Source organism: Balaenoptera borealis, assembly GCF_965194805.1.
Source record: "Balaenoptera borealis genome assembly, chromosome: 10".
In the NCBI taxonomy this organism is placed as follows: Eukaryota; Metazoa; Chordata; class Mammalia; order Artiodactyla; family Balaenopteridae; genus Balaenoptera; species Balaenoptera borealis.
The window spans coordinates 40,060,461-40,073,759 of NC_138874.1; positions in this window are offsets into that span (position 1 = coordinate 40,060,461).

Here is a 13,299-nt window from a genome sequence, read left to right on the forward strand (position 1 = left end):
CTTCTCCAGAGTGGCTGTTGGCAATTTACAGCCCGCCCATCAGCGTAGCAAGGCTCCCATTTCTCCATGGCCTGTCCTGCATTTCTGGTTTTGACACTTTATTCAGCATGGCCCTTTTGACCGATGGGAAGCGAGACTTCTTTGTAGCGCTGATTTGCCTTTCCAGGTTGCTTGGTTGGCCAAAAAGGGCGTATGCGTTTTTTCCTGAATATATTCAGGAAAAAACGCATACGCCCTTTTTGGCCAAGGGCATCATTGTCGAGGTTTTGCCGCTTTTCCTGTGCTTTAAAGGCGATTCGAATCTACCTCCTGAAATCTGTTTCCTGCAATTCTGCCTTGCTTTCAAATCCTCTTCGTTGCCTTCCCTCCATATATTTGTGGACGAGAGTTATCATTTCTAACTCTGCAGGTTTGTGAATTGCAGTGCCCCTGAGTTCCATTTTTCAACTCGCTTTCTTGGGAGCTGGCCGCAAAAGCGCAGGATTGCTTCAGGCCCTATTCTGGCTCCGGGCGGCAGGCTGAGCCTGTGGTTAATTCTGCTTCCTGATGGGAAAATAGAGTGACCTGTGCCTGTCCCAACACCTAGAGCTAGTCTCTCATTGGTTCCCCCTCTTCCCGTTCATCCTCAGGACAAATTGCAACGTGTTCGGAACAGGAGGTTAAAGGTGCTGATTCTCCAAGGAGGGAGATTGCTAGTAAAGCGGCTGGAATGGCGAACCGAAGCACAAGGAGATGAGAAATGAGGTGCGTTTTAGAAACCTTTCCCGGTCACACGGTGTACCATCTTCTGGGTTTCTCGTGCATGTTTTCGACGTAGGAAGATGCCCTTGACCCTGGAGATTTGGGACCCATGGGATGGGTACCACGCCGTATTACTTTACAGGGTCTGCGTTAGCTCACCCAACCTCACCAAACCTCTCAGCCCCAAGAGTGTCCACCCTTATGTCTCAATCAGCTGTGGGTCTAGATATGGTCAATCCAGGTGGCATCGCAGCCCCTGAACGAATTTTGTAAGAATTTCTCTCTCTTTCACTGTCTTTGTTTCACGGGTTTTTAAAAGTAATTGATTTTTATAATAGGGTTTAGCTGCTTTGCACTGCTGTGTTTATGCCGCTTTACACCCACTTGACTCACTTACAGAGAGATATCAATACATAGGTTTTAAGATTCTTACTAGTCAGATATATTCTTGGGCGGTGAATAGGGGGCGTTGAGTCCAGTTCACTGAGCAAGGAGTAGGTCTGGTCTATTACATATTGGGTTTATGGAACGGTATCTGAGCTAATTTGAAACCCTTGTTTTATGCATCACCCCACCTCACCTTTCCCGTTAAGCAGCCATAGTGTGTTTTCTAAACGTGCGACTCTGTTCTGTTTTGTAATTCAGTTCAAGGGTAGCGGTTTTTACATTCTCTCTGTAAGTGATATCTTATGATAAGTGTCTTTCTGTGTGACTTATTTCACTTAGAATCGTCGTACCTAAATCCACTCATCATGCTGCTCCTAGCCTTATGACGTTGATTTCATGGCTGAGTGATATTCCATTGTACATAAGGACCACAACTTCTTTATCCATTCTTCTCTTTCCTGGGATGTTTAAGGTGTAACGAAGTGGAGGTTCTTGTCAACAGAGCAGCCCTAAACTTTGGGGTGCCTGTGTCTTGCTGATTTTTAGTTTTCCCAATTTATACGCCCATGAGTGGAAGTGCCCTATGCTCTCTAAGCTGAGTTTTTTAGATGTTTCAGGACACACCGTACACTTCTCCAGAGTGGCTGTTGGCAATTTACAGCCCGCCCATCAGCGTAGCAAGGCTCCCATTTCCCCATGGCCTGTCCTGCATTTCTGGTTTTGACACTTTATTCAGCATGGCCCTTTTGACCGATGGGAAGCGAGACTTCTTTGTAGCGCTGATTTGCCTTTCCAGGTTGCTTGGTTGGCCAAAAAGGGCGTATGCGTTTTTTCCTGAATATATTCAGGAAAAAACGCATACGCCCTTTTTGGCCAAGGGCATCATTGTCGAGGTTTTGCCGCTTTTCCTGTGCTTTAAAGGCGATTCGAATCTACCTCCTGAAATCGGTTTCCTGCAATTCTGCCTTGCTTTCAAATCCTCTTCGTTGCCTTCCCTCCATATATTTGTGGACGAGAGTTATCATTTCTAACTCTGCAGGTTTGTGAATTCCAGTGCCCCTGAGCTCCATTTTTCAACTCGCTTTCTTGGGAGCTGGCCGCAAAAGCGCAGGATTGCTTCAGGCCCTATTCTGGCTCCGGGCGGCAGGCTGAGCCTGTGGTTAATTCTTCTTCCTGATGGGAAAATAGAGTGACCTGTGCCTGTCCTAACACCTAGAGCTAGTCTCTCATTGGTTCCCCCTCTTCCCGTTCATCCTCAGGACAAATTGCAACGTGTACGGAACAGGAGGTTAAAGGTGCTGATTCTCCAAGGAGGGAGATTGCTAGTAAAGCGGCTGGAATGGCGAACCGGAGCACAAGGAGATGAGAAATGAGGTGCGTTTTAGAAACCTTTCCCGGTCACACGGTGTACCATCTTCTGGGTTGCTCGTGCATGTTTTTGACGTAGGAAGATGCCCTTGAACCTGGAGATTTGGGACCCATGGGATGGGTACCACGCCGTATTACTTTAAAGGGTCTGCGTTTGCTCACCCAACCTCACCAAACCTCTCAGCCCCAAGAGTGTCCACCCTTATGTCTCAGTCATCTGTGGGTCTAGATATGGTCAATCCAGGTGGCATCGCAGCCCCTGAACGAATTTTGTAAGTATTTCTCTCTCTTTCACTGTCTTTGTTTCACGGGTTTTTTAAAGTAATTGATTTTTATAATGGGGTTTAGCTGCTTTGCACTGCTGTGTTTATGCCGCTTTACACCTACTTGACTCACTTACAGAGAGATATCAATACATAGGTTTTAAGATTCTTACTAGTCAGATATATTCTTGGGCGGTGAATAGGGGGCGTTGAGTCCAGTTCACTGAGCAAGGAGTAGGTCTTGTCTATTACATATTGGGTTTATGGAACGGTATCTGAGCTAATTTGAAACCCTTGTTTTATGCATCACCCCACCTCACCTTTCCCGTTAAGCAGCCATAGTGTGTTTTCTAAACGTGCGACTCTGTTCTGTTTTGTAATTCAGTTCAAGGGTAGCGGTTTTTACATTCCCTCTGTAAGTGATATCTTATGATAAGTGTCTTTTTCTGTGTGACTTATTTCACTTAGAATCGTCGTACCTAAATCCACTCATCATGCTGCTCCTAGCCTTATGACGTTGATTTCATGGCTGAGTGATATTCCATTGTACATAAGGACCACAACTTCTTTATCCATTCTTCTCTTTCCTGGGATGTTTAAGGTGTAACGAAGTGGAGGTTCTTGTCATCAGAGCAGCCCTAAACTTTGGGGTGCCTGTGTCTTGCTGATTTTTAGTTTTCCCAATTTATACGCCCATGAGTGGAAGTGCCCTATGCTCTCTAAGCTGAGTTTTTTAGATGTTTCAGGACACACCGTACACTTCTCCAGAGTGGCTGTTGGCAATTTACAGCCCGCCCATCAGCGTAGCAAGGCTCCCATTTCTCCATGGCCTGTCCTGCATTTCTGGTTTTGACACTTTATTCAGCATGGCCCTTTTGACCGATGGGAAGCGAGACTTCTTTGTAGCGCTGATTTGCCTTTCCAGGTTGCTTGGTTGGCCAAAAAGGGCGTATGCGTTTTTTCCTGACTATATTCAGGAAAAAACGCATACGCCCTTTTTGGCCAAGGGCATCATTGTCGAGGTTTTGCCGCTTTTCCTGTGCTTTAAAGGCGATTCGAATCTACCTCCTGAAATCTGTTTCCTGCAATTCTGCCTTGCTTTTAAATCCTCTTCGTTGCCTTCCCTCCATATATTTGTGGACGAGAGTTATCATTTCTAACTCTGCAGGTTTGTGAATTACAGTGCCCCTGAGCTCCATTTTTCAACTCGCTTTCTTGGGAGCTGGCCGCAAAAGCGCAGGATTGCTTCAGGCCCTATTCTGGCTCCAGGCGGCAGGCTGAGCCTGTGGTTAATTCTGCTTCCTGATGGGAAAATAGAGTGACCTGTGCCTGTCCCAACACCTAGAGCTAGTCTCTCATTGGTTCCCCCTCTTCCCGTTCATCCTCAGGACAAATTGCAACGTGTTCGGAACAGGAGGTTAAAGGTGCTGATTCTCCAAGGAGGGAGATTGCTAGTAAAGCGGCTGGAATGGCGAACCGGAGCACAAGGAGATGAGAAATGAGGTGCGTTTTAGAAACCTTTCCCGGTCACACGGTGTACCATCTTCTGGGTTGCTCGTGCATGTTTTCGACGTAGGAAGATGCCCTTGAACCTGGAGATTTGGGACCCATGGGATGGGTACCACGCCGTATTACTTTACAGGGTCTGCGTTAGCTCACCCAACCTCACCAAACCTCTCAGCCCCAAGAGTGTCCACCCTTATGTCTCAATCAGCTGTGGGTCTAGATATGGTCAATCCAGGTGGCATCGCAGCCCCTGAACGAATTTTGTAAGAATTTCTCTCTCTTTCACTGTCTTTGTTTCACGGGTTTTTAAAAGTAATTGATTTTTATAATAGGGTTTAGCTGCTTTGCACTGCTGTGTTTATGCCGCTTTTCACCCACTTGACTCACTTACAGAGAGATATCAATACATAGGTTTTAAGATTCTTACTAGTCAGATATATTCTTGGGCGGTGAATAGGGGGCGTTGAGTCCAGTTCACTGAGCAAGGAGTAGGTCTTGTCTATTACATATTGGGTTTATGGAACGGTATCTGAGCTAATTTGAAACCCTTGTTTTATGCATCACCCCACCTCACCTTTCCCGTTAAGCAGCCATAGTGTGTTTTCTAAACGTGCGACTCTGTTCTGTTTTGTAATTCAGTTCAAGGGTAGCGGTTTTTACATTCTCTCTGTAAGTGATATCTTATGATAAGTGTCTTTTTCTGTGTGACTTATTTCACTTAGAATCGTCGTACCTAAATCCACTCATCATGCTGCTCCTAGCCTTATGACGTTGATTTCATGGCTGAGTGATATTCCATTGTACATAAGGACCACAACTTCTTTATCCATTCTTCTCTTTCCTGGGATGTTTAAGGTGTAACGAAGTGGAGGTTCTTGTCAACAGAGCAGCCCTAAACTTTGGGGTGCCTGTGTCTTGCTGATTTTTAGTTTTCCCAATTTATACGCCCATGAGTGGAAGTGCCCTATGCTCTCTAAGCTGAGTTTTTTAGATGTTTCAGGACACACCGTACACTTCTCCAGAGTGGCTGTTGGCAATTTACAGCCCGCCCATCAGCGTAGCAAGGCTCCCATTTCTCCATGGCCTGTCCTGCATTTCTGGTTTTGACACTTTATTCAGCATGGCCCTTTTGACCGATGGGAAGCGAGACTTCTTTGTAGCGCTGATTTGCCTTTCCAGGTTGCTTGGTTGGCCAAAAAGGGCGTATGCGTTTTTTCCTGAATATATTCAGGAAAAAACGCATACGCCCTTTTTGGCCAAGGGCATCATTGTCGAGGTTTTGCCGCTTTTCCTGTGCTTTAAAGGCGATTCGAATCTACCTCCTGAAATCGGTTTCCTGCAATTCTGCCTTGCTTTCAAATCCTCTTCGTTGCCTTCCCTCCATATATTTGTGGACGAGAGTTATCATTTCTAACTCTGCAGGTTTGTGAATTGCAGTGCCCCTGAGCTCCATTTTTCAACTCGCTTTCTTGGGAGCTGGCCGCAAAAGCGCAGGATTGCTTCAGGCCCTATTCTGGCTCCGGGCGGCAGGCTGAGCCTGTGGTTAATTCTGCTTCCTGATGGGAAAATAGAGTGACCTGTGCCTGTCCCAACACCTAGAGCTAGTCTCTCATTGGTTCCCCCTCTTCCCGTTCATCCTCAGGACAAATTGCAACGTGTTCGGAACAGGAGGTTAAAGGTGCTGATTCTCCAAGGAGGGAGATTGCTAGTAAAGCGGCTGGAATGGCGAACCGGAGCACAAGGAGATGAGAAATGAGGTGCGTTTTAGAAACCTTTCCCGGTCACACGGTGTACCATCTTCTGGGTTTCTCGTGCATGTTTTCGACGTAGGAAGATGCCCTTGAACCTGGAGATTTGGGACCCATGGGATGGGTACCACGCCGTATTACTTTAAAGGGTCTGCGTTAGCTCACCCAACCTCACCAAACCTCTCAGCCCCAAGAGTGTCCACCCTTATGTCTCAATCAGCTGTGGGTCTAGATATGGTCAATCCAGGTGGCATCGCAGCCCCTGAACGAATTTTGTAAGAATTTCTCTCTCTTTCACTGTCTTTGTTTCACGGGTTTTTAAAAGTAATTGATTTTTATAATAGGGTTTAGCTGCTTTGCACTGCTGTGTTTATGCCGCTTTACACCCACTTGACTCACTTACAGAGAGATATCAATACATAGGTTTTAAGATTCTTACTAGTCAGATATATTCTTGGGCGGTGAATAGGGGGCGTTGAGTCCAGTTCACTGAGCAAGGAGTAGGTCTGGTCTATTACATATTGGGTTTATGGAACGGTATCTGAGCTAATTTGAAACCCTTGTTTTATGCATCACCCCACCTCACCTTTCCCGTTAAGCAGCCATAGTGTGTTTTCTAAACGTGCGACTCTGTTCTGTTTTGTAATTCAGTTCAAGGGTAGCGGTTTTTACATTCTCTCTGTAAGTGATATCTTATGATAAGTGTCTTTCTGTGTGACTTATTTCACTTAGAATCGTCGTACCTAAATCCACTCATCATGCTGCTCCTAGCCTTATGACGTTGATTTCATGGCTGAGTGATATTCCATTGTACATAAGGACCACAACTTCTTTATCCATTCTTCTCTTTCCTGGGATGTTTAAGGTGTAACGAAGTGGAGGTTCTTGTCAACAGAGCAGCCCTAAACTTTGGGGTGCCTGTGTCTTGCTGATTTTTAGTTTTCCCAATTTATACGCCCATGAGTGGAAGTGCCCTATGCTCTCTAAGCTGAGTTTTTTAGATGTTTCAGGACACACCGTACACTTCTCCAGAGTGGCTGTTGGCAATTTACAGCCCGCCCATCAGCGTAGCAAGGCTCCCATTTCTCCATGGCCTGTCCTGCATTTCTGGTTTTGACACTTTATTCAGCATGGCCCTTTTGACCGATGGGAAGCGAGACTTCTTTGTAGCGCTGATTTGCCTTTCCAGGTTGCTTGGTTGGCCAAAAAGGGCGTATGCGTTTTTTCCTGAATATATTCAGGAAAAAACGCATACGCCCTTTTTGGCCAAGGGCATCATTGTCGAGGTTTTGCCGCTTTTCCTGTGCTTTAAAGGCGATTCGAATCTACCTCCTGGAATCGGTTTCCTGCAATTCTGCCTTGCTTTCAAATCCTCTTCGTTGCCTTCCCTCCATATATTTGTGGACGAGAGTTATCATTTCTAACTCTGCAGGTTTGTGAATTGCAGTGCCCCTGAGCTCCATTTTTCAACTCGCTTTCTTGGGAGCTGGCCGCAAAAGCGCAGGATTGCTTCAGGCCCTATTCTGGCTCCGGGCGGCAGGCTGAGCCTGTGGTTAATTCTTCTTCCTGATGGGAAAATAGTGACCTGTGCCTGTCCCAACACCTAGAGCTAGTCTCTCATTGGTTCCCCCTCTTCCCGTTCATCCTCAGGACAAATTGCAACGTGTACGGAACAGGAGGTTAAAGGTGCTGATTCTCCAAGGAGGGAGATTGCTAGTAAAGCGGCTGGAATGGCGAACCGGAGCACAAGGAGATGAGAAATGAGGTGCGTTTTAGAAACCTTTCCCGGTCACACGGTGTACCATCTTCTGGGTTGCTCGTGCATGTTTTCGACGTAGGAAGATGCCCTTGAACCTGGAGATTTGGGACCCATGGGATGGGTACCACGCCGTATTACTTTACAGGGTCTGCGTTAGCTCACCCAACCTCACCAAACCTCTCAGCCCCAAGAGTGTCCACCCTTATGTCTCAGTCATCTGTGGGTCTAGATATGGTCAATCCAGGTGGCATCGCAGCCCCTGAACGAATTTTGTAAGAATTTCTCTCTCTTTCACTGTCTTTGTTTCACGGGTTTTTAAAAGTAATTGATTTTTATAATGGGGTTTAGCTGCTTTGCACTGCTGTGTTTATGCCGCTTTACACCTACTTGACTCACTTACAGAGAGATATCACTACATAGGTTTTAAGATTCTTACTAGTCAGATATATTCTTGGGCGGTGAATAGGGGGCGTTGAGTCCAGTTCACTGAGCAAGGAGTAGGTCTTGTCTATTACATATTGGGTTTATGGAACGGTATCTGAGCTAATTTGAAACCCTTGTTTTATGCATCACCCCACCTCACCTTTCCCGTTAAGCAGCCATAGTGTGTTTTCTAAACGTGCGACTCTGTTCTGTTTTGTAATTCAGTTCAAGGGTAGCGGTTTTTACATTCTCTCTGTAAGTGATATCTTATGATAAGTGTCTTTTTCTGTGTGACTTATTTCACTTAGAATCGTCGTACCTAAATCCACTCATCATGCTGCTCCTAGCCTTATGACGTTGATTTCATGGCTGAGTGATATTCCATTGTACATAAGGACCACAACTTCTTTATCCATTCTTCTCTTTCCTGGGATGTTTAAGGTGTAACGAAGTGGAGGTTCTTGTCAACAGAGCAGCCCTAAACTTTGGGGTGCCTGTGTCTTGCTGATTTTTAGTTTTCCCAATTTATACGCCCATGAGTGGAAGTGCCCTATGCTCTCTAAGCTGAGTTTTTTAGATGTTTCAGGACACACCGTACACTTCTCCAGAGTGGCTGTTGGCAATTTACAGCCCGCCCATCAGCGTAGCAAGGCTCCCATTTCTCCATGGCCTGTCCTGCATTTCTGGTTTTGACACTTTATTCAGCATGGCCCTTTTGACCGATGGGAAGCGAGACTTCTTTGTAGCGCTGATTTGCCTTTCCAGGTTGCTTGGTTGGCCAAAAAGGGCGTATGCGTTTTTTCCTGAATATATTCAGGAAAAAACGCATACGCCCTTTTTGGCCAAGGGCATCATTGTCGAGGTTTTGCCGCTTTTCCTGTGCTTTAAAGGCGATTCGAATCTACCTCCTGAAATCTGTTTCCTGCAATTCTGCCTTGCTTTCAAATCCTCTTCGTAGCCTTCCCTCCATATATTTATGGACGAGAGTTATCATTTCTAACTCTGCAGGTTTGTGAATTGCAGTGCCCCTGAGCTCCATTTTTCAACTCGCTTTCTTGGGAGCTGGCCGCAAAAGCGCAGGATTGCTTCAGGCCCTATTCTGGCTCCGGGCGGCAGGCTGAGCCTGTGGTTAATTCTGCTTCCTGATGGGAAAATAGAGTGACCTGTGCCTGTCCCAACACCTAGAGCTAGTCTCTCATTGGTTCCCCCTCTTCCCGTTCATCCTCAGGACAAATTGCAACGTGTTCGGAACAGGAGGTTAAAGGTGCTGATTCTCCAAGGAGGGAGATTGCTAGTAAAGCGGCTGGAATGGCGAACCGGAGCACAAGGAGATGAGAAATGAGGTGCGTTTTAGAAACCTTTCCCGGTCACACGGTGTACCATCTTCTGGGTTGCTCGTGCATGTTTTCGACGTAGGAAGATGCCCTTGAACCTGGAGATTTGGGACCCATGGGATGGGTACCACGCCGTATTACTTTACAGGGTCTGCGTTAGCTCACCCAACCTCACCAAACCTCTCAGCCCCAAGAGTGTCCACCCTTATGTCTCAATCAGCTGTGGGTCTAGATATGGTCAATCCAGGTGGCATCGCAGCCCCTGAACGAATTTTGTAAGAATTTCTCTCTCTTTCACTGTCTTTGTTTCACGGGTTTTTAAAAGTAATTGATTTTTATAATAGGGTTTAGCTGCTTTGCACTGCTGTGTTTATGCCGCTTTTCACCCACTTGACTCACTTACAGAGAGATATCAATACATAGGTTTTAAGATTCTTACTAGTCAGATATATTCTTGGGCGGTGAATAGGGGGCGTTGAGTCCAGTTCACTGAGCAAGGAGTAGGTCTTGTCTATTACATATTGGGTTTATGGAACGGTATCTGAGCTAATTTGAAACCCTTGTTTTATGCATCACCCCACCTCACCTTTCCCGTTAAGCAGCCATAGTGTGTTTTCTAAACGTGCGACTCTGTTCTGTTTTGTAATTCAGTTCAAGGGTAGCGGTTTTTACATTCTCTCTGTAAGTGATATCTTATGATAAGTGTCTTTCTGTGTGACTTATTTCACTTAGAATCGTCGTACCTAAATCCACTCATCATGCTGCTCCTAGCCTTATGACGTTGATTTCATGGCTGAGTGATATTCCATTGTACATAAGGACCACAACTTCTTTATCCATTCTTCTCTTTCCTGGGATGTTTAAGGTGTAACGAAGTGGAGGTTCTTGTCAACAGAGCAGCCCTAAACTTTGGGGTGCCTGTGTCTTGCTGATTTTTAGTTTTCCCAATTTATACGCCCATGAGTGGAAGTGCCCTATGCTCTCTAAGCTGAGTTTTTTAGATGTTTCAGGACACACCGTACACTTCTCCAGAGTGGCTGTTGGCAATTTACAGCCCGCCCATCAGCGTAGCAAGGCTCCCATTTCCCCATGGCCTGTCCTGCATTTCTGGTTTTGACACTTTATTCAGCATGGCCCTTTTGACCGATGGGAAGCGAGACTTCTTTGTAGCGCTGATTTGCCTTTCCAGGTTGCTTGGTTGGCCAAAAAGGGCGTATGCGTTTTTTCCTGAATATATTCAGGAAAAAACGCATACGCCCTTTTTGGCCAAGGGCATCATTGTCGAGGTTTTGCCGCTTTTCCTGTGCTTTAAAGGCGATTCGAATCTACCTCCTGAAATCGGTTTCCTGCAATTCTGCCTTGCTTTCAAATCCTCTTCGTTGCCTTCCCTCCATATATTTGTGGACGAGAGTTATCATTTCTAACTCTGCAGGTTTGTGAATTGCAGTGCCCCTGAGCTCCATTTTTCAACTCGCTTTCTTGGGAGCTGGCCGCAAAAGCGCAGGATTGCTTCAGGCCCTATTCTGGCTCCGGGCGGCAGGCTGAGCCTGTGGTTAATTCTTCTTCCTGATGGGAAAATAGAGTGACCTGTGCCTGTCCTAACACCTAGAGCTAGTCTCTCATTGGTTCCCCCTCTTCCCGTTCATCCTCAGGACAAATTGCAACGTGTACGGAACAGGAGGTTAAAGGTGCTGATTCTCCAAGGAGGGAGATTGCTAGTAAAGCGGCTGGAATGGCGAACCGGAGCACAAGGAGATGAGAAATGAGGTGCGTTTTAGAAACCTTTCCCGGTCACACGGTGTACCATCTTCTGGGTTGCTCGTGCATGTTTTTGACGTAGGAAGATGCCCTTGAACCTGGAGATTTGGGACCCATGGGATGGGTACCACGCCGTATTACTTTAAAGGGTCTGCGTTTGCTCACCCAACCTCACCAAACCTCTCAGCCCCAAGAGTGTCCACCCTTATGTCTCAGTCATCTGTGGGTCTAGATATGGTCAATCCAGGTGGCATCGCAGCCCCTGAACGAATTTTGTAAGAATTTCTCTCTCTTTCACTGTCTGTGTTTCACGGGTTTTTTAAAGTAATTGATTTTTATAATGGGGTTTAGCTGCTTTGCACTGCTGTGTTTATGCCGCTTTACACCTACTTGACTCACTTACAGAGAGATATCAATACATAGGTTTTAAGATTCTTACTAGTCAGATATATTCTTGGGCGGTGAATAGGGGGCGTTGAGTCCAGTTCACTGAGCAAGGAGTAGGTCTTGTCTATTACATATTGGGTTTATGGAACGGTATCTGAGCTAATTTGAAACCCTTGTTTTATGCATCACCCCACCTCACCTTTCCCGTTAAGCAGCCATAGTGTGTTTTCTAAACGTGCGACTCTGTTCTGTTTTGTAATTCAGTTCAAGGGTAGCGGTTTTTACATTCCCTCTGTAAGTGATATCTTATGATAAGTGTCTTTTTCTGTGTGACTTATTTCACTTAGAATCGTCGTACCTAAATCCACTCATCATGCTGCTCCTAGCCTTATGACGTTGATTTCATGGCTGAGTGATATTCCATTGTACATAAGGACCACAACTTCTTTATCCATTCTTCTCTTTCCTGGGATGTTTAAGGTGTAACGAAGTGGAGGTTCTTGTCATCAGAGCAGCCCTAAACTTTGGGGTGCCTGTGTCTTGCTGATTTTTAGTTTTCCCAATTTATACGCCCATGAGTGGAAGTGCCCTATGCTCTCTAAGCTGAGTTTTTTAGATGTTTCAGGACACACCGTACACTTCTCCAGAGTGGCTGTTGGCAATTTACAGCCCGCCCATCAGCGTAGCAAGGCTCCCATTTCTCCATGGCCTGTCCTGCATTTCTGGTTTTGACACTTTATTCAGCATGGCCCTTTTGACCGATGGGAAGCGAGACTTCTTTGTAGCGCTGATTTGCCTTTCCAGGTTGCTTGGTTGGCCAAAAAGGGCGTATGCGTTTTTTCCTGAATATATTCAGGAAAAAACGCATACGCCCTTTTTGGCCAAGGGCATCATTGTCGAGGTTTTGCCGCTTTTCCTGTGCTTTAAAGGCGATTCGAATCTACCTCCTGAAATCGGTTTCCTGCAATTCTGCCTTGCTTTCAAATCCTCTTCGTTGCCTTCCCTCCATATATTTGTGGACGAGAGTTATCATTTCTAACTCTGCAGGTTTGTGAATTGCAGTGCCCCTGAGCTCCATTTTTCAACTCGCTTTCTTGGGAGCTGGCCGCAAAAGCGCAGGATTGCTTCAGGCCCTATTCTGGCTCCGGGCGGCAGGCTGAGCCTGTGGTTAATTCTGCTTCCTGATGGGAAAATAGAGTGACCTGTGCCTGTCCCAACACCTAGAGCTAGTCTCTCATTGGTTCCCCCTCTTCCCGTTCATCCTCAGGACAAATTGCAACGTGTTCGGAACAGGAGGTTAAAGGTGCTGATTCTCCAAGGAGGGAGATTGCTAGTAAAGCGGCTGGAATGGCGAACCGGAGCACAAGGAGATGAGAAATGAGGTGCGTTTTAGAAACCTTTCCCGGTCACACGGTGTACCATCTTCTGGGTTGCTCGTGCATGTTTTCGACGTAGGAAGATGCCCTTGAACCTGGAGATTTGGGACCCATGGGATGGGTACCACGCCGTATTACTTTACAGGGTCTGCGTTAGCTCACCCAACCTCACCAAACCTCTCAGCCCCAAGAGTGTCCACCCTTATGTCTCAATCAGCTGTGGGTCTAGATATGGTCAATCCAGGTGGC